Source organism: Cavia porcellus, unplaced genomic scaffold (genome assembly GCF_034190915.1).
Source record: "Cavia porcellus strain 051 isolate PalLab524CR breed Dunkin Hartley unplaced genomic scaffold, mCavPor4.1 scaffold_5, whole genome shotgun sequence".
NCBI lineage: Eukaryota > Metazoa > Chordata > Mammalia > Rodentia > Caviidae > Cavia > Cavia porcellus.
Genome location: NW_026947488.1, coordinates 46,639,135 through 46,661,081, shown reverse-complemented (window position 1 = coordinate 46,661,081; position 21,947 = coordinate 46,639,135). Strand labels below are relative to the sequence as shown.

Genomic DNA, 21,947 nt, shown 5'->3' with positions numbered 1-21,947 from the left:
TTGAACTCACAACCTTGTGTTTTCCAGGCAGGTGCTTACACCACTGGTCTAAATACCCAGCCCCTACAGAAACACTTTTAGTTAGCTTTATACAAGAGAATAGAAGGATAATTTTGTGTTCAGGATAGTATAGTTGATCCAAATCTATTATTTAGTTGTGGGAGAAATGTATGACATATACTACTTCACACACAATTACTCCTGCTTTCTTTAATATTGCAATAAATTTTTATTCTCAAATAGTCTTTTTTGATATATTCTGCTTCATTTGTTTCTATAAAAAGTAACAGACATTATAATTTTAGTGCATTTATAATTGTGTTAAAAACATATATAATTGTACATGTATGGTTGTACGCTGTGGGAAACATCATATTCTGGTAGGAAAGAATTCATGTTTTGATAAGTTCTTCTCACTGCTACGTTGCCAAGCCCACAGAAGCTTCTGGTTCCCACGCGCCTGTGCTGTTTCTTCTCCAGTCTCGTGGAGCTTTCCTGTCAGCCACCTCAGGACACATTCACGCTCTAATGCCATCAGGGCCCTGGACCTTCCCATCAGGACACTGCACGAGCCTACAGCCTGGCAGCGAGGTTATTCCTCAGGTCACTCCTACGTGTGGGTGAAAAACGGCAGCTTCCTTCACATGCTAGGAGTGAGTGGGAACCACTGTATTATTTCCCACAAAGCTAAATCTCTTGCCAAATCTACTTTCCCTTTTGTAGATGCCAAAATATCCCTGACCACTCAATGGCACCTAACACAAAGAGAAGTGGGCTGAGCTGCAGTCAGAGTGAGAAGAAACAGTTGTCTTAGCTGACTGTGATGAAAATTTTTTTTTTCTGAAAAAGTTGCAAAATCGATAGAGCAGATGAACCATTTCTGAGGTTCATTTGACGCGTCCTAGGGCTTTGGAGGACTTGTAGGAGTTGAAGCCACGTCATTTGAACGCCCCAGCAGTCTTTCTTATTGTGCCATGCCACACTAACTTTCTGCTTTTCCATTCCAAGAAACTGAAGCTTCTAGTTGCTGAGGCACTCACAGGCTCCAGCTGGGATGGTGCCCCGTGTCCTGCTAGGGCAGGTAGGCCTGACTGCACAGTGACGTGGGTTTTGGCCTGGGATTTTCAGAGAAGAGGAGTTTGACCAATGGCTCTGCATTCAAAGCTTTGGAAACTTGATCCTTTCAGACCATGGATGAAGCCTGAGACACTGTGCCCAGCGTTTGCAGCTTAGCAACCCAGGTATATTGATGAGTCACAGGTTGTGTTTGACTCCAGTGTATTTAACTCCGTATATTTCTTTCTTTCTTTTTCCCTCATTGTCATGATTGGAGGCAGAACTAAACGTGAAGGTCCTGAGTTATTCTCCTGATCTGCCATTTGTAGCTGTGTGCCCCGAGTGACCCAGACCTCAGTTTCATCATCTGTAAAGAAAGCAAGTGAACTTGATCATTTCTTTCTTGGTTCCCTTGTCTCATTAATATCTGATTTCTCTATGCCTAAATACTATGCCAGTTTTACATGGGATATTGAAATCTGTGAGATATTTCCAGGGAGTGCTGATAAATGAAAGTTATGGTTTTTTGTGATGCTGAAGCTTATAGATAATGTTTCCCTCAGAGGCCTGAGGAAGAGGAAGAAACATTCACAGACAGGCTGACCCTGGTCCTACACAGAGCGCTTGACATGTGGGTATGTTAGGCAACTCCCTGACAACAAATGACCTTGGGAAAAATATATAGCTCTTTCAGATGATGAACATTTCCAGTAAAGCCCATATCATTCCATTAGGCAGAAAATGTCATAAAACTGGACAAATTAGACAATTTGATCCTCCCAATGACCATAGGAGATGAGTCATCTTATTGTCTTCCTTGTTTTAAAGAAGAGGAAATCAAGATACAGGAAGTTGAAGTGATAAACTGTCAAAGTCATACAGTACTGATAAAGTGCCATAGCCTGTTGGTTTTGAATTATCTCTGTGTCAGGATGGAACAATTAAATGATTTACCAAGGATTATATAGCCCTAGATGGCAGAGATAAAGACAGAATCCCACTGCCTGCAGGCGATGGGACCGCAGTGCGTAAAGACCCAGGACTGTGAGGTCTGTTCTACTTACCAGGTACAGTTACCAATTGGTCCTCCAAGACAAATGCTTTTTACCCTCACTTCTAGATTTACCTGTGGTTGGGGTGGGGGAGGATTGTTGTATTAACTTTGTATGAGGAGTTACGGTATAAAAACTTGAGTTTTCCAGCCACATTACAGTTTTTCACTTAGTCTTTGAATTTGGTTTCATTAGTGATATTTAAGAGCATGGTCATATCAAAAATCTGGACACAATTGCTTTCGTGGCATTAAAAATGGAAGAAAAAGCACATGCTCCCCTCATCCTAGGAATTGCCCTGCCTCCTGGGCACTTCACAGGTACGATTTATTACAGTGCTCCACCAGATGGTGCTGTGGTGAAGATATGGCTCTGGGACTCCCTGACTTGGTGCTTGGAAGGGTTGTGAATAGGTTAGGGCTGTCTAAGCAACGCTGCCCATCTCACTAAAAAGGTAAAGCCCACAGACAAAGTGAAGTTCATAGAAGGGAATTCTTAGATGAAGGAGAATGGTCCCAGAAAAAGTCAGTTCCCAAACATCTTCTGGGTAAGCATTAGGATAGTGTCCTTAGGTAAGTTCCATTAAGACTCCAATCAGGAATGTGGAGTCTGTATCTCTGTTATGAGCCTGTGAGTCCCTTAGAGAATAGTATGCTTCTCTGGCCTTCACGGTCTTCAAAGTGTGTAACTAGCATGAGTGTGTGTGTGTGTGTGTGTGTGTGTGTGTGTGTGTGTGTGTAGAGTAGGTGTTGTGTTCATGTATGTGCATGTGTGTGTGGGGGGATGACTAAAGGAATAAAACTATATCAGGCTTTTTAAATAGGAGGTCAAAGAGTTTGTAACACAACTCCCCGAAGTTGTGTAAAAAAGTTGTGTGTCTATTCTTTCCTCCGGGGAGAGGGTCTACTGTTCTGATAACTCTAACCAGAGCCAGTGAGTCCCAAAGTATTGAGGGCATTTGCACAAGGTAATTTCTAAGGCCTGTCTGAGCTTTAATATCCTCCGATGTTCTAACCATTCTGGGAAGTAACTCACTGCTGCCACATAACCTGGATTACCTCCTTGGCTATGTCCTAGCTGCATCCTTCCGTTTGCACTGCACTGTCTAATGGTTTTGTCAGGGCAGTTACACCTAACTAAATTCCCAGAGACCTGCAACACCCTCTCTAGTGGATTAGGTGGCATGTCACATGACCAACGTGGTTCATTAGAGAGCAGTGGCCAAGACAGACCGGAGGAACCGAGAGAGCAGCCAGCCAGATCCCACAGGAGTTCAGCGGTGGAAGCAGGTGCTAATTATCATTCTTTGGATGAACAGGATATGCATTTTTTGGGAGTGGGTAAGAATTTCTGGTTCGACAAGCTCCAAATTCTTTGGCCTACTTTGAAGGTGCTGCCAGTTCCATGGGCAAGGAGGAGATTTTGTTTCCTGATGAGCACCTGCTCAGCTGAAAAGGAGGGCTCAGCAAGGAGGTGGAGATCTTCTTCCAGGAGGCACTATCACGCAGATAAAGGCTCCTTCTCAAACCAGGCTACTGGCAGGGAGTGGCAAGGTCCGTCCTTTCTGGCTTGGAAAAAAAAAATGTCTCTTAAGTCATTTTACAAGAGTAGGTTTGGTAGCTGAGTAATGTAATTACATAGATTACCAACAGAAACTGAGATTTCAGCCTGTTGTAGATAGACGTTATTTGAAAGAGGAAGGGCTTGAAGAGAAAGGGCAGGAATATTGCTGGAAACGTAGCCAACTGGAGAACCCCGTTAATATACAGGATATGTGCTTTTCCTCTACGGAGGGGAACTGAGGAGTGCATAATCACCGAGATTAGAGACTGGTGCTTGGGCAGAAGAGCTGGGACAGCAACTCCTCCAAAGCATCTCAGTCAGGGTGTTGCCCAGAATGGGCCTTAGGTATAGAAGGGAGACTCTTCCTTCCTTGGACTTTGAAAGGTGTTATGCTTTTTACAGTCTTCTGACCTATCACCTAAGCCAATGGTTCTCAGTCCTGGCTGCACATTAAAATCACCTTTTAAAAAGTTAGTGATGTCTTGACTCCATCCCATATCAATGAGTTAGAATCTCTCAGGGCAGGGCATTGCTATCAAAAAATACTTTGAGTGACTCTAATATGCTGCCAAGATTAAGAACCACATCTAGATGGGCATGGTGGTACACACCTGCAGTCTCAGCACTCAGGAGGCTGAAACAGGAAAATCACTTCAAGCATGAGATCAGATGGGCTACAAAGTGAATTCAAGTCCAGCCTGAACTACATAGCAGCAAGACACTGTCTCAAAAAGACCAAGAAAAAAACCCACATCTAGAATAACTGTGACAAATACGTATGCTGACAATCCGCTCCCAAACTCACAGAATGTGTGTGAAAATTACATCATCTTTAGGCACTTCTAGGGCATTTCTAGCTTAAGCCTTCAATTCAGAGGACAAGAGAATTATTTAAGTCTCACCCAAGTGCAAATTTCATGCTCCAGGCTCTCAGAAACCTTACTAGAAACTAAGTTCACATGGTCTCTTGTCTTAACAATGCTTCAGGAAGTTTCATTGTATACATTTTTCAGTTTATAAGCACTCATTTATTGTTAGTTCACTCATTTCTTTCTTGGCTCTATAATAGTAGCACTATCAATATTTGTGCACCACTGAATCCTGATGCTTAATATTGGAATGTTGCAGCTACTCCAAATTATTGTTCCATGCATAAATAGATGAATGATTGAGGGAGATAAATGTAGGGTAACAATAAAATGCTGCCAGAGATTCAGAGATTCTTCATTTGGTCATATCTAAGTGGTCAGCTGTCTCCTTCACTGTATCATGTCTCTTATTGTTTTATATACTTGCATAAAAATTCTCACGTGGGCATAGTGACACACACCTGTAATTCCAGCATTTGGGAGGCTGAGGCAGGAGGCCCACAAGTTTGAGTGCCATCTACACAACTTGTTGAGATCCCGTCTCAAACTAAAAAGGACTGTGGATACAGCCTGGCAGGAAAGCCCTGGGCTTAATCCTCAGTAAAGGAAAATAAAATCTGCACAACACTGTCCAAAGAAGTAGAGAATCAGTGGTAGTAGTTTGTCATTATCCTAGTTATTTTATCATGTTTCTCCTTTTTAAAATTCATCTTTTGACTCTTTTTTTAAGAAAAAAAAAGACATTTTAAGACATTTCCCTACTTGGATGAGGAATTATTGAGCTTCATATTGGTCAGCTTTCTGATCACTGAGATGCAGCACCCTACACAGCGTGCTTGAAGGAGGAGACATTTATTTTGCTCACGCTGTAGTGCAGGATGCCCTGGCTCCAGGCAGAGACACGGCAGGAGAAGTGTGTGGCACAGCAAAGCTGCTTAGTTCATGATAAACAGAGCAGATGAAGGGGCCCGAATGGAAGAGGCCAGGGCCAGACATAGACCCTAAACCCATGCTTTTATTACCTACTCAGACTCCCCTAGAAGTGTGTCCCACCAATTCTGGAAATGAACCTCAAGGAAAATTAGGTTAAAACTCCACCCTGACTGCCACACTGTACCATGGGAGCGAGAGCTGTGTATGTCTTAGGTTCAAATCTGTGACCCAGAAAGGAGACAATCAATGGGGAATTGTGTGAACCTTGTATGGGTCGCAGGGTACTCTGGGGACACAGAGGGAGAAATCTTACCAAGACAGAAGTAGCTTCCAAGACAGAATCTGGGAAAACCATGCAAAGAAAATCAAGGCATGGTTTGCTCTGAAGAGGAGGGTGCTTCCGCTCGGCCAGGGGTGGGTAGAGACTGGATCAGACAGGCAAGCATGAGACAGGGGGTGTGCTAGGCAGTGATGCCATCGGCAGGAGGTGAGCACGGACACCTGCAGCAGGGCGGTGTGGACAGAATGAAGAACAGCTGCGGCCTGCAGATAAAGGAAGGCAAGGGAGTTGAGGAAGGAAACCGTTGATGAGCGACATTTTGAGAGTGATGGAGAAATAGGAGTGTCTGGAGGAGAGCCTGAAAAGAACCGTCGTTATTAATGAGAAAACCAGGCAAAGAGGAGGGGGAACACAGTGCAAACACAGGGAGTGGTCAGGGTATCCAACACTGCTGACTGCGGCTGAAGCAGCAGCAGTAGCGACATAGCGACAGGAGACAGGTAAGTCATAGGGAAGAGCAGAGTGAGGCATGGATGACTGCTTCTAGATTTTTCACCAGAGACGGGGGAGGGAGACAGAGACAGACAGGCAGACAGACACAGGGAGGGAGGGAACAAGAGAGACAGAGACAGATAGACAAAAGCGTGTAGAGAGGGGGGAAAGTGGTAGCTAGAGGCAAATGTAGGACCAAGATATGGTTTTTAAAATGCAAGAGAATTTTTCTCGTGTAGATTGAGGGGAATTATCCAATGCAAAGGTAGCAAAATAAGACAGAGCAGATGTGAGCTACACTAACTCTCTTTCTGTTGCTTCTATTGCTAAGCCCTATTCTTGGGATCTTTACTGATTCCTTTCCCTGAACCACAGATGGATTCTTCTGAGAAGTTCTTCCTGAATCAGTCAGCCAGCATGAGGTGGCATCTAATCAAATCTGACCTGCTGTTCCCAGCTACTAGGTGTCTAATAGCTACATCACTTTGTCCCTTGCCTCGAGGATGCTTAATCTCTACTCACAGATTCTCAAAGGGGTCATTAATAAAATTATACCTTAATATAAGTCATTTTTATAATTCTATGTGATTTGTACTATGCTTTTAAAAATACTATTCTGAGAAAGGCTGTTTTGGTTTCCTCACTCTACCAAAGAAGGCCATGGCTTGTTCCAGGGTCCTTCAACTATGCTCCAGGTTATAGAGATGACCAGAACCATATTCAGAACCAAGTATCATTTTGTTGTCTCCTGCTGGTCACTTTTTCATCCTCTCTTTTGCAGGATGACTCATGAATCAGGGAAACTGACAGACCAGAAATGACTTCTGTGATTCTCAAAGATGTGTAATTCATCTTGAGAAAGAGGACTAAGGACAGATTTTAAAAGCCCATATTTCAAAATTCTACTCTGAAACATTCTTATTTAACAGCTTTAAGAAAGAGAACAAGAATTCACATAAAAAAAACTCTTCAGGCAATTTTGATGCGAGTGACCTTTGTATAATGTATAACTTATTTTTAAAAAATTTACCCTAATATGCTTAATTCTGTCAAACATTTTTAATTACTTTGAGAAATGCGAAGTCCTCAAAGTCAAACTGTTTTCCAAATTTCCCAAAAGGAGAGAAATCACCAGACCTACCCCTGTCTACCTGATGCCACTGGGATGTTTGCTTCCTTCAGTCAACCAGAGCGAGGAGGGAGAAACAGCCAGATACATCGCTTGTTCCTGTAGGCCACCATTGGAGATGCTTGCTTCCCACAAGAAGCCAGTACTGGCTAAGAGAATCAGACAAACACGGCCTATGCATCTGCTGCCATCAGGGGAGTCCCAGTGTAGCCATGCAGGCTCAGAGAAGAAGCAGCCCTGCCACCACTCACTCACGGCTATCAGGGAAGCCCTGATGTAGCCACATGGGTCTGGAGAAGCTTACCCCATGCCCCACTGTCCCCCTGGGAACCTGGGTATGGAGAAACCCAGGCACCTTCGCCCTACACTGTAGAGGAGTAGACAATGTAGGAAGCAACTGGGACCTCACAACTGGCTTGTTGGGAGAAACTCAAGAAAATGTCAAGATGAATGAGCAAAATGCAATTTTAGACCTCCAGCCCACACAGAACAAGTCTGGGAGAAAATGGAAGTCACACATCTAAAATCTCTGAAAAGATAGAAACTGAAGTAAGAATTAACTTCATGAGACTGTAAAAGTAATCAGATCAGAAATTAGGTCTCAGGTAAAAGAAGAAATCACAAACATAATGAAATAATTGCTGAGTATATCCGATGAAGACATAGATTTAAAAAAAGAAGAGCATAGGAAAATGATTGAAACCTTGAATGAATGGTATAAAAAGGAATTATAATGCATGAAATGGATTCAAAGAGGTACCCAGGAAATTAAAAATTGCATCCAAACTGGCAAAACCACTTGAAAGAGACTAAAGATAAACTTTCAGACCTTGAAGACAGGTCTAATTGTTGCTAGCAATTGTGAAAGGAAAGATCTCTAAAGATAAGAATGAATCAGGCAATAATAACTCAATGACTGCAAGACAACACGAGTAAAAATAATTTAAGAGTGATAGGCGTCAGTGGAAAAGCAAGAGTCATTGCAAATGACAGAAAGAGATTATTTACAGAACTAACAGCAGAAAACTTTCCAAACATGAGTAAAAGATGTGGCTTACAGATAAGTGAGGCATATAGAACTCCAACTAACCATAACTAAAATAAATCTACACCCTGACATATAATAATCAAGATTCCAAATATCCATCACAAGAACAGAATATTAAAAGCTGTTAGAGAAAAGAAACAGATCATCTATTAAGGAAAACCAGCAGAATCACAGCAGACTTCTCAACACAAACCAGGTCAAGAAGAGTTTGGAGTGAAGTGCTTCAAATCCTGGAAGAAAATAACTTCCAACTCAAATTGATGTACCCTGCAAAATTATCTCTCAAAACTGATGGAAAATTAAGATGATAAAGAACAGCTGAAAGAGAAAACTAACACTACAAAGAGTGCTGAGGAATATTCTAGAGAGAGATAAAGATGACCACAGTTCCACAAACAGCAGCAGAGGGGGACTGACAAACAGGGCAAGCAACTGAATACAGGGAAAAGTGATGGGTTAACAGGAGGAAGATGGCATTGCTGGATGAGTCAGTGCATGCCAGTTGTAATAGTCAATATAGATGGCTTCAATGCAACAGTAAAAAGAAACACAGAGAATGGATCAAGAAACAAGATCCATCAGTATGCTGTATGAAAGAAACACATTTAACTCAAAAAGGGTTCAATAGGCTGAAAGTCAAAGGAGAAGAAAACAATGTTCCACATGACAGGAAATCAGAAAAAAGCAGAGGTAGTTTGCCTACTAAATTCAGATATAGATTGCCTACTAAATTCAGATATAGCATTTTTATACAATGGGAAATTTCTCAGTTATAAAGAAGGATCATCCCAAGGCTCTTGTAGGTAAATAGATGCAATTTGAGATCATGTTCATGGGTGAAATGGTTCAGACATATATAGGTGAACATCATACTGTCTCCCTAGAATATAAAACTGAAGGAGTTAGTGGGATCCAAACTGTACAATAGATATTATAAAAGTGATCAAGGAGAAAATGTCTAAAAAGGGAAAGTGACAGCCATTGTTGATTTCCTATTATCTTGTTTTGAAGTTCTGTATCACTTTCATTGTTCTGTTCTGATTAACTTTATTCTGTTTAATCTTGTTCAGTTTTATTCTCTTTAAAATAAAATAAGTAAATAATTTTTTTAAGAAAAAACGAATTTCCCAAAAGGAATGATGTTATTTTTAGCATTTGTACCCATAAACAAGCCCATTTCCATTAGTTTTTGTGCACGCATCTCAGCAGCTAATCACATCACATGCAAATAGGAATGACTATGTTTACGGAGCCTGTTATTGGGGGAGAAAAAAGGAGCAGTGTTCTTTGAGAGGCATGGTCTTAAACTTTTAGAAATGGCAAAAATCATAATTACAAAAACTGAGTTGAAGTAAATTAAAATCTGCAAGGTGATAATATAATCAGGGAAAAATCCACCTAAGTCAGTTGATGATCTCTTTTCTCCTTTGAACAGCCACAACACAAACCAAGAATTTTCTATGATACCAGTTCATTAAGCAGGTTTTACTAGGGGGTGATTTCCTGTGCTTGGTCAAAATTTCAGCTGATTTCAGGGGACACAGTGTGTAAAGATGCTCCTCTCTAGGGACAGCTCACAAATGCAGAATTCTTGTCAATACTATTGTGAATTTCAACTATTGAATGAGCTTGCCAGATCTGTTTAATGCTTCCAGGGAGAAGTGGAGTCACTCATCTTCCAGATCTGAGAAGACCTTAAGTGGTCCTATGTGCTCCCAACTTTCTAAGTTGAAGAAAGACTGCATCCTTCATCTCCAAGACAAGGGTTTAGGCTGGCTTTTATGCCCAGGCATGTCAAATTCTTGCCAAGAAATTTGAAGCAGAACATTTCAGCACTTTGTATCTTTTTGAAGAATTTTTAGACAAGGGTTAAAAGTGAAGCTAATCAGGATAGAGGAGGTAAAAGACATAAAATGTATCTCCAGCATCAACACTGAAAGTAAAACTCCTAGCCCAGTCATGCTGGTTGGCCTACGCATCTTTGACTTTTCAATAAGATTGGGTTTCTGTATAATTACAAAGTCATGCCTGATGGTATCAATATATTGAATAGTCTATGAGCTTTTTGGCCCCCAAACTTTGTCTTTTTTAATAGTGCTTACTGGATGGTTTGGTTGATCTAATAGGTTCTTGAAAGCAACCTTTCATTTATAGGGAACAAATAATTAACAAAACCATGAAATATTTCTTCTCCAGATCCAACAAAATCATTTTGCTGAAATAACAACTCTAATGGTCAGCAATCATCAGTTAAATAACATCAGACAATAATGACAAGATGAAATGGGGCACATTTTTAGTATGATCCACTGATCCAAGAGGTTCAAAACAATGTTTGAGGTCATAATATGGACAGAGTTCTTTTCTTACTAGACACTGCATATAATTACTCATGAAATGCTTTTTTATTTACCTGCATACCTACTTGTTTGGATCAGGCACAACAGAGCTCGTATTTTAATGACAGCTATTAAAAAAATAATGGTATGTAAAGAATATAATCTCTTTTTCTGACAGACATTTGATTGCTAGCCAGTGGCCACTTGCCCCACACTTTTTCCTAGCCTGTGGTTCACTCTCTTTATTGTAGATTTGGAAAGTATCAGATATTTGTCTCCCCAGTCTTCTTTGTAGGTGGGTTAAAGACACATGACGGCATCTTGGCCAGTGAGAGCTGAGGGAAGATTTTCTTCCCTTGTAAGAGGCTGATGTTTGTGACGCAATCCCTTCTCTTTTGTTCATCTTAAGTTGTGTGAGGCTGTGTGCTTATAATCATGACCACCACGTTTATGACTATGGGCCCACCAAGGACCTGACTGCCATGTTAACTTAGTGCGATTACATGCTTCAGTGGTTGGACTAATTTACCAACTGTGGCAATGTCTGCTCTTGCACATTTTACTAAGTACAATCAGATGTTTTGCTCTTTGCAGTCAAAAACTCCTGATGATGCTTTGCTAATTTACTAAGGAAAAAAACCGCTTACTGAGTGTCCAATAAGGCTGGGCCCTGTGTTGGGTCTTGAGCTGTCATGGTGGACATAAAAGCCATTTTCCTTGCACTTTAGAGATTCCAGTCCAAGGGAGGGACAGAAACTAATGAAGGGTATAAGACGGAGTATTCAGCTTGATTTTGGCGGAGAATTTGTGGTCAGAGAGGGCCTTCCTAGGAAAGTGATGTCTGAGATGCTATCTGAAGAATGAATGGGAATTGACCCAGTGAGGATGGTTGCTGTCACTGAACTTTTGTGAATGATTGATTGAAAAGAATCCTAGAAGAGCCAGTGAGTGAGGTCAATCAATAGAAGCATGGGAAAAATGAAAGTTACCTCCAGCTGTGGAATGGGTGGATCCAGGATGTGAATGAAAATGCGGGCTTCTTGGAGACCCAGAGATTGATTCTCCTGTCACGGGCCCTCCACAAACTTATTGTGATCATTCCACAAACATCACCATGTTTGTGGTAGCTGAGGTCACAGACACCAGTCTTCATTTGCTTCTTGTGTTTCTTATTATAAATGATCTAATAAATTATCCCTTTCGGCTAAGAATTTCCACAATTGGTTTCAACCCCAGGGCACTTTTTTGTTTGTTTTTAAACATTCAGCCATTTTGATTTATGTGACTGTGAAAATATCTACATTTTTTCTGTGTTTCATCCCATCTACAGAATATTATTTAGCACAAGGAAATCACCAAAATAGCTGAACGTTTCCACTGATTTAGATTTTACCAGAGAGTCCCCAGGGTAGAATGAAAACATCTCCAAGCTAGGGTAATTTTACAAAAACTGCTTAGAGTTCAACTGCTATTTCTGTACTTTTGGAATTCTGTAAACATATGGGGGAAAGCTATTCACAGCTATGCCGGAGCTGGGTTGGACCCTGGACTTCCCTATCGTTTCATTGTTGGGAAGGGCTGGCTCCCCAACTTCAATGTCTGTGCAGGAAAGCCTTGCAGATTTTGTACCTTTCTATGGTCACCTTGATAAACAAAGTTTCTTTTTTCTTTTCTTTTTTTGTTTTTTGTTTTTTTCATTTTTATTGGTACCAGGGATCGAACTCACGACGGCACACTTGCAAGGCAGGCGCTTATGCCACTGAGCTAAATCCCTAGTCTCCTAAACAAAGTTTCTTGTCTTTCTCTCCTGAAGATCTGTTTGTTTTCTCCTCACTTTATCTTCTCTTCCCCTTTCTTCCTCACTTTTCTTCCTCTCTTCCTTCTCCCTCCTCTCCTGTCTTCCTTCACCCCTCCTTTGTTCCCTTATCTCATTTTCAGATACCTGACTCATTTCTACTAGCCCTGGTGTTACCTTTTCTTTTGACTGGGAATGTAGGCCAGGGATATCTTTGTTAGGTGGTAACAGAATACTTTATATTTACATCAAAAAGCATTGTCATGATGAAGGGCAGGAAGTATTCTGGTTTGTGTACCAGGAGTGCGGGGATGGAAGTCTGTCCTACTTTCACAGACTACTTTTGAAGTAAGATGCACTTTCTCTTCTGTGTCAAGTCCTGGGTGCAATGTATGCAAAATATCAGCTTCGTTGCCCTTTTGGGTCAGGGAATCGCTCATGGACCTTTCAGCAGAACCTCAGAGTTCAGCTTCCCGTGTCCAAACAAGTTCATAGATAAAGCTTTGTCTTTTCTCCAGATGAGGTTGCACATGTACGCATGTTATTGTAGAGGTCAAAGACTAAGCCAAATATGTTGTTTTACAATACTGAACAGAATCCATCAATCTCTAATAAACCATAGTGTAATTTATAATGGCATGGACTAATCTTATGGCTACCATAATTCCACTGCATTGCACTTTTAGATTACAAGTGTTACTATGTTCAAAGTAAAGATGCAAAATATTTCATACTTTTAAAATTTACTCAGCTATAAGGAAGGATAGCCTTGAGGTTTTTGTAGGTAAATGGATGTAACTTGAGACCATACTTGAGTGAAATAAATCAGATGCACATGTGTAAACATCATATTGTCTCCATAGTGTAAAAAACTTCAAGAGTAAATAAGATCCAAAATATATAATAGATATCATGAAGGCCAGAGGGGAAGAAACTGCTCAAAAAGAAAGAAAAATCAGAATGGGGGAAAAGAGAAAAAGAGAAGGGATAATGTCGATGTCCGCTCCCGGCCGGCAGGAAGGACACACGACACAGTCTGGTAGTGGACAACCTTTTCTTTTTATTTTCCTTCTCCGTACAGCCTGCCCTGGGTTCTCCCAGCTGAAGCCTCCTTTGGTCCGCTCCCCGCGGCTCCTTTTGTGCTTCAGCCTGCCCCAAAGCCTCTACCGGTCCGCTCTCCGCGGCTCCTTTTGGGCTTCTACTTCCGGGCTTCTATCTGGCTTCTACTTCCGCCCAGGGGTGGCACCGGTATATATACGGGTACAGTGTCCAATCATGTTAAAGTAAGCAAGGCAAGCTGATTGGCTAACATCATCAGTTGCCAGGCAGACTATATTGTTGAGCGGGTTGTTTACGCGGTAAGCAGGAAACTAACATATTCGATGGGAGGGGTAATCTACCTCAGGCCTCACTCTTTACTACAGGCCTCACGTCCGCCAAGTGAAGCGACCGGGCTCGGGGCTGCGGCTCCCAACATCTCCCCCTTTTTTATTTTTTATGAATGTGCGCATCGTAGCCCTTCCTGGACTGGGTGCAGAGGCTTATGCCCTATGTGTAGGCCCACCGTAGGTCCTTGGCTTAGACCCTGGTCGGCCGTCCCATGGTCTGCCAAGGCCCTGAGGCCCTCGTCCTTTTTCTAGGGCCAGGCACAAACTGGACGGAACCTGGATGCACACAAGCTTGCACTCATTCTCTCTCCGTAAAGAAATCCCCTCGGAGAGAAATTTAGACCTGGGCAGCATCTAACAGTCCAGCGGCTTACGTGCAGGATGGGGTAGGGCCTGGCTTAGGTCGAGTCATGCTGGGGAGGCATGCTCTTACCCGTCATTGACTCATCTACCCTGCTATATCATAATTTTTTAGAGGAGGAGTGTGGGAAGCTCACCGTCCCTAGACTCGGTCGTAGGCTAGGCGAGCGAGCCATGCATATGCCTGAGGATCTTCTTGTCCATTTCGGGCTACCGCTATTTCTATTCATCTTGTTGGTTGGTCTGTGATGGATCTCCAGTAGGGCAGGTCTGATCTTCAGTCGAGGGCTTTGTTGCCCGTGTCAGTCTCTCCGGTATCCACAGTGGTTCTCATCCCGATTCCTGTGGGAAAACACAAACCGCGCCTCGGTTCCAGCTGACCACTGGATCCGGGCCCATCCATTGTCCTGTCAGGACATCTTTCCACTTCACCCACCCTTTATGGTTGGGGGAAGGGTTGCAGTGCTCCACAGCTGGGGAGCGATTATCATTATTTAAATTTAAAAAATTGTGTGTGAATAGTGCCATGGATAATCGTGCCTTTGGGGCCAGGCCTTGGCCTACTCCCCCTTTTTGTTTTTGTAAAATTTCTTTGAGGCTTCTATGAGCCCTCTCAATGATTCCTTGACCTTGGGGATTGTATGGGATACCATGTTTTAATTGAACCTCCATCATTTTGCAGAACTCATTGAAGGCTTTGCCTATATAGGCTGGTCCATTATCAGTTTTTAATATTTTTGGTTTGCCCCATGTGGCCCAAGCTGCCAGGCAATGATTGATCACATTAGACACTTTTTCACCTGTTTCTGCTGTTGCAAATATGACGCGAGAACAGGTGTCTGTGGAAACATGAACATATTTAAGAGTCCCAAACTCCTGTATATGTGTGATGTCCATCTGCCAAACATCACCAGGGATCAAACCTCGAGGGTTTACTCCCATCGGTATGGCAGGTTTGTATGTGGCACAGGAGTCACATAGTCGCACGATATCTCGTGCATCTGCTCTAGAAACATGGAAATGGTTTGCTAGTGTCCTGGCATTGACATGAAACTTATCATGGAAGGCACGGGCTCGCTCGATTGGTGTTAGTAAGGTAAAAATCCATAACGGGCGAGTGGCAGTGTCAGCAGCCGCATTCCCCTGTGCCATAGGCCCTGGCAGGGATGTATGTGCTCTTATGTGGGTGGTGAAGACCTTATGGTGCCTGTTCTGAAGCAATGTCTGGATAGACAGGAACAGTCCAGCCACTGTGGAAGTGGATCTAATTAAACCGGCAGTCTCAAGCACTTGCATAGCATTGACCACATACCTAGAATCGGAGACAATGTTAATGGCCTCTGAGAACCGTTCAAGAATCATTTTAACGATCTGCAGTTCCACCACCTGAGGCTGATCTGGTTCAAATTGTATGGTAACCGGGGGCTTGCCTAGGATCACATAGGCGCCTATCCCCGTCTTGGAGCCATCTGTGTATATTGTAGTTGCTGGGACTATTGGCTCAGAGGCAGTAACCTTTGGAAAAATTATAGGGTGCTGAGTGACAAATGACAAGATGAACACCCATATAAGTCTGGAGGCGACACTGAGGTCCACACCTGCTGACCCAGGGGTGGCCCTTGTTGAAGGCTGCCATCCTGAGCTGTCCTGTCTCTGGGGCGGGGGCCCGCCTATGAAGGGGGCCCCCTCTGGCCGTTTTTTGGCTCTCTAGCATCTTGTCCACAAATACGGTTGCCCTGAGCATCAAAGACCGACCTACACTCCTCAGCTTTGTGTGATCCCTTCTTGCATCGCCCACAAACATATGGTTCTTCATTCCTAGGACGAGGCCTAGCATCTGCATTGTTTGGGCAGTGACGTTTAATGTGTCCTGGCTCCCCGCAGGCAAAACACCCTTTAGCCTTACATTCCCCTTCTAACCCGCGAGGTCCCCTCTGCTGTATAGCCGTGGCCAGGAGAGCAGCCACTCCCGAGTTGGAGAGCGGCCCCCCTATCTCTCTGCATATCCTAATCCAGGCATTGAGGTCCTTGTTCTTATGAGGAGCTATCGCTGCTTTGCACTCCTTTGTACACTGTTCGAAAATCAGCTGCCTTACCAGCGGTCGAGCCACTCCCGGATCAGAAAATATCTTATCGGCAGCATCTTGCATTCGGGCCACAAAGTCAACAAATGGCTCTGTGGTACCCTGAATTATTTTTGAAAGACACAAGGAGGCTGTTCCAGCACCACTTACTTGCTTCCAGGCGCGGAGTCCTATGGCATTGATTTGCTCATAGACAGCGCCGGGGAACTGGGTCTGGTCATCAGCGTGCCGACCTTCTCCCATAAGCATTTCCTTGTTCCACCCCCGGTTTCCTCGATTGGCGTTTTTCTCAGCCTGCTCTGCAGAGAACTCTGCGTACCAGGCTCGCCAATCCAGGTAACTACCCGAGGGCAGACACGCCTTTGCCAGCTGAATCCAGTCCGCGGGGGTGAGGGGCCCAGAAGACAGATTCTCCAGCATGGCAATGGTGTAAGGCGCAGTCGGCCCAAAGGTTGTAACTGCATTTTTAAGTTCTCTAATCTGCTTTATCTCAAAAGGCTCCCATACATTGCGTCCCTGGCCCATAGCTACTTGTACAGGAAATATCTCGTAGGGGCCACTATCTATCCCAGGTGGATGTACCTCATGAGACAAGCGTCCCCCCTGCCAAAGCCGCCTGTAAAAATACCGACCCGCCGGCGGCGGAGCATAAGACAGCGGCCGTGATTGGGCGGAAAATGGGGGCCCGTGCATCACTTCCTGTTCTGGCGAAAGGGGAGGGAGCTCCCAGGCGGCTGCCTCGTGGCGAGGGACCGCCTCCGGAAACGGCCCCCAAGGTGGGGCGGAAGGCTTCGTCTCCCTCTCGCGCCGGGGCGCACTCAGGAGCTCTCTACTCCTCCGCAGACCAGGTTGAGCAGAGCGCAATTCGCGGCGTGACGCTGGAAAAGAACCCTGCGACTCCTTATTGAGCGACTTAGGCTCCTGACAGCTGGTCTCTTTGGCCTCCCTGCCATTCAACTTTCCCTCGTCCTCGGAGTCAGACGACTCCGAGGCTAGAGCCCCGTCCTCCTCCTTAGCATCCTTGTTCCCCTTGACAGACACCTCTCGGGAGCTCCCTGACTGGGCCTGCTCAGATACCCTGCGTACTTGTGTAAGCTCTTGAGAGCTTTCTCCACAACCACCCTCGCTCTTAGTGTTGCTACCTAACATGTTTCCCATCTTTTAATATGTTACTCACCGCGTGAGGCCCAAGGAATCCGCCACTTACGCGTGAGCCTGAGGGGAGTCTAAAAGCCCTGTAGGTGCGCGCCACCCAGAGCCCAGGCTTATCCCCAACTCACCTGTCTCGCAGCTCTGTACTGGAGCGTTGTCCACTTCCACGTCGCGGGGGTGATCAGTCCCCGGGCGGGCCTCCAAATGTCGATGTCCGCTCCCGGCCGGCAGGAAGGACACACGACACAGTCTGGTAGTGGACAACCTTTTCTTTTTATTTTCCTTCTCCGTACAGCCTGCCCTGGGTTCTCCCAGCTGAAGCCTCCTTTGGTCCGCTCCCCGCGACTCCTTTTGTGCTTCAGCCTGCCCCAAAGCCTCTACCGGTCCGCTCTCCGCGGCTCCTTTTGGGCTTCTACTTCCGGGCTTCTATCTGGCTTCTACTTCCGCCCAGGGGTGGCACCGGTATATATACGGGTACAGTGTCCAATCATGTTAAAGTAAGCAAGGCAAGCTGATTGGCTAACATCATCAGTTGCCAGGCAGACTATATTGTTGAGCGGGTTGTTTACGCGGTAAGCAGGAAACTAACATATTCGATGGGAGGGGTAATCTACCTCAGGCCTCACTCTTTACTACAGGCCTCACGTCCGCCAAGTGAAGCGACCGGGCTCGGGGCTGCGGCTCCCAACAGGATAAGAACGTGTGTGTGTGTGTGTGTGATACAATAATTGTGCTACTAATCTATTAGTTCACGGAAAAGAACAGTTCATGCATACATTGTTCGATCAATTTCTCATGCCTTCATCTTGTAATCGGAGCAACTAGATTTAAGATAACAATGCACAAAATGTTAACCATTATTAATCTTATATTGTCTTATTTTGAAATTCTGTATCATTGTTTTTGTTTTTTATTTACACTTAAAAAATAAAAAATAATACCATTTCTTTGTTTTTTACCAATACATGGAAATTTTTAAATTGATGTATATTAGACCTTCATTGATCACTAAGGGACCTTGATTTTGTTTCACACAAGAAAGTATTCTTTGTGTATTCTGACTATTGGCTTCCTAGTTATCTGAAATCTTTTTTTTTTTTTTTTTTGGCTTTTTCGTTTTTATTGGTACTGGGGATCGAACTCACGACTGCCTGCTTTTAAGGCAGGTGCTTATGCCGCTGAGCTAAACCTCCAGCCCCAGTTATCTGAAATCTAATAGTAGATATTAGCAGGTAACTATAAAATCTTAAATCGGGTCTTTCTTCTGTAAATTCTGAAAAATTTGGACTTACTGAGCATAATATTCAGTGAGACAAAAATTACCAGTTTTTGCTAAAAACTAGCTGCATTTCTTTCAATTTTATTATTTTTGAAACCTCAACACACAGTACAGTGGTTAGTATGTAATAGAAGTTCAATACCAGCTGTTAAAAGCAAAATCTCAAGTAAGAGAAATGTGTTCTAGAACTGGCAGTTTTCTTAAACAAGGGACTCAGGGGAAAGAAAAAGAATCTCAACTATGTACTTCAGATTTCTGAGCCCAGCAGTCCATTTTCAGTGGAAGTATTGAATGGAGGACAGTTCTTGTTGAAATACATATTTTATTGCATAGGCCTATTATAATTTAAAATGTCCTTATATTGTTTAACAGAAATTACTTATGTCTGTTTGCAGTATACACTGGGCTTCATAGAAATGAAACTTAATTTTTTAAAAAATAGCCTTTTTAAGATTCATATACGTATATGATTCCAGATATTTGGCTCACAAAGAAAAGAAAAAATACACAAAACTATTGAGTGTAAGTTGAAAATACATCATTGTTGAAACAAGATATGAGTCTGAGGCTCTGGCTTCCTTAACCCTGACGTCTATAAGATCTTTTGTTTAAAAGCAGCCCCAAGGATGTGCTGATGAGCTAACTCTTACGCTGAACTCTAGAATACCAAGAACCAACGTATGTATTCATTAATTTTCACGTCTATGATGTTACTTTTCTCTCTACTTATAGATGTATGTGCTTATCTCATCTTTAGCTAACTGTAGAAACAGATGTGCATTGAAACCAAGAATAATGCCATATGTAGAAATAGAAAATAGAAAATATCTTAAAACATGTTTTATACCACCTCATTTCCCATCTCCATATCCATCACTGCTAAATACCTTGTATTTCAGGCATATATAAATGAAACAGGGATCTTTCCTAAGAGAATCACTTAGAGTCCAGGATTTTGAGACCAGCCTGAATCAACATAAGGAGATCTTATCTCTTAAAAATTTTTTTAAAAATAAAAAGCAGGGCTGGGGGCATGGCTCAGTAGTAGAGCATGTAACTAGTGTGTTGTGTTCTTTTATTTTCCATGCTTCTTAAGTGCATTCTTTTCAGAAGGCCCTCCTGTGCAGTGGATCCAAGGGAGGTGGGTGCAAAAAGACTAATAAATGTTAAAAAACAAAGCCAAGGGGTCAGATGGTGATCAGAAGAGTAATTGTTGAATCAGGTACTGTAAAAGAAATAAAATACCTGGAACAGAGGATTGGAAAGCATTTTCAGATTAAGTAAAGTCAAAATGAGCATGAAAGAGCACATTTTCCAAGAATAGTGAGGATTTGGAGTGAGCTGAATGGAGGATGATTTTAATGGAACAGGCAAAGGAAGATGCTGCCCAGACAGATTCACGATGGATTTGGAAGCATGTGTGGCTATGAAGAAATGCAGAGTTTATTTTGGGGACAGTTCCTACCACAGCTTTAGAACGAGCAATCTTTTCATTGTTGAATTCACAGTGACTCTCACATGTTGTAGATGTTCAATAAATGTTTGCTGATTGTCTGAACAGACAGATGTTTTTATAAAGAGAAGTAACATGATCAGAGTTTTGTTTCCTGTTTATTTGTGTTTGTTTTAGTCAGATGAGAAGAGAAAACCAGAGAGTTTATGTAGTAGGAGAAAAGCCCCCAAGCAGCAAAGGTGGGAGCTGGGAGATAAACAGCCCAGCTTCCTCCCTCTGCAGAAAGGAGTCCATTTGCTCATGGTGTTAACGTCCTCACTAACCTGACCGACACTGTTTTCCTTACTGTTTCATTTCACAGCCTTATGTCTCCACAAGTATTTGCTGGGTGTACCTTGCAGATAGACTTTTCAAACCGGTCCCATTGCATCTCTCGATTCAAGATAGACACGAGGGTCCTCACCAAGGTCTACACGCAGTGGTCATGGAAACCATGGTAGGCAGAATTCTAAGATATTCCCCCAGACTCACAGCACTTGGTGTATGCATAGCTCCCAGCTGTTCAGTCAAGCATTAACCTCAGAGCTACCATAAAGGGATCTGAAGAAATAATCAGAGTCCCCAATCAATTGGCTTTGAGTCAGAATGATTTACTTAAATGAATTTGAGCTAATTGAGTAAGGCTGCAGAGGAACGAGAATCTTTGGTATGAGAGACCCAAAGCACGAGAGACTCTTCTTGATAGCTTGGAAGGCAGAGTTATCACTGGGACAAGCAATGTGAGCTTGAAGAGCTGAGAGAAGCCATCAGCCAAGTATTGACAAGGAGCTGGGATCTCAGCTCTTCCATGCAAAGAGCTAGACTGTCGGCCCAACAGATCACAGAGGCAAAATCTTCCCCAGAGCCTCCAGATAAGAATTACCCTGGTCTGAGAACTCGGCTCACCCAGGCCCACACATCTTACCCCAAAATATGGAGGAAATCGTTAGTGATTGATTCTTTTTTGCATAAAAACTACAGATTGCGCTATAAACATGGGTGCCGATATATATCTATATATAGGCCTATATATACTGCCTATATATAGTGGTTTTAAAGAATATATATATATATATATATATATATATATATCACTGAGACATGATGTGTACCCATGTTTATGGCAGCGCAATTTGTTATAGCTAAATCTTGGAAACAACCAAAATGCCCATCAACGGCAGAGTGGATGAAAAAGATACGATATTTTTATGCAATGGAATATTACTCAGATATAATGATCTTGAGGCTTTTACAGGTATCCTCATAAGTGAAATAAATCAGACTCACATTTATAAATATTGTATTGTCTCTAGTATAGAAATAATAATAATAAACTGAAAGAATATTAAGATCCAAAATGCATAATAGTTATTACAATAATGAAAGGGAAAAAAAGTGCTCTAAAGGATATAACTGTACGTGTGTTAAAGTGTGCAAGACAGATAACCATACTACTAAGTTTTTGTTAGTTCATCAAACAGAATGGTCTGTACTGTCATTGTTTGATTGTCCACTCTTTATGCTTTTTTTGACTTGCGCAACTACTTCTAAGATAACAATATATAATTTATCAACTTCTTTCTTTCTTTGTTTGAAATTCTGTATTATTTCTACCCTTTTTTCTGTTTTTCTTTTT

General features: G+C 42.8%; 1 long non-coding RNA gene across 1 annotated transcript in view; it reads left to right on the top strand.

Moving 5' to 3' along the window:
• The first annotated feature begins 2,013 nt into the window (after window positions 1–2,013).
• Window positions 2,014–21,947, top strand: part of LOC134476062 (uncharacterized) — a 99,092-nt gene continuing 79,158 nt past the window's right edge. Inside the window, exon 1 of the long non-coding RNA XR_010047507.1 lies at window positions 2,014–2,123. This is a non-coding gene — a long non-coding RNA (uncharacterized LOC134476062). The remainder of the gene's footprint in view (window positions 2,124–21,947) is intronic.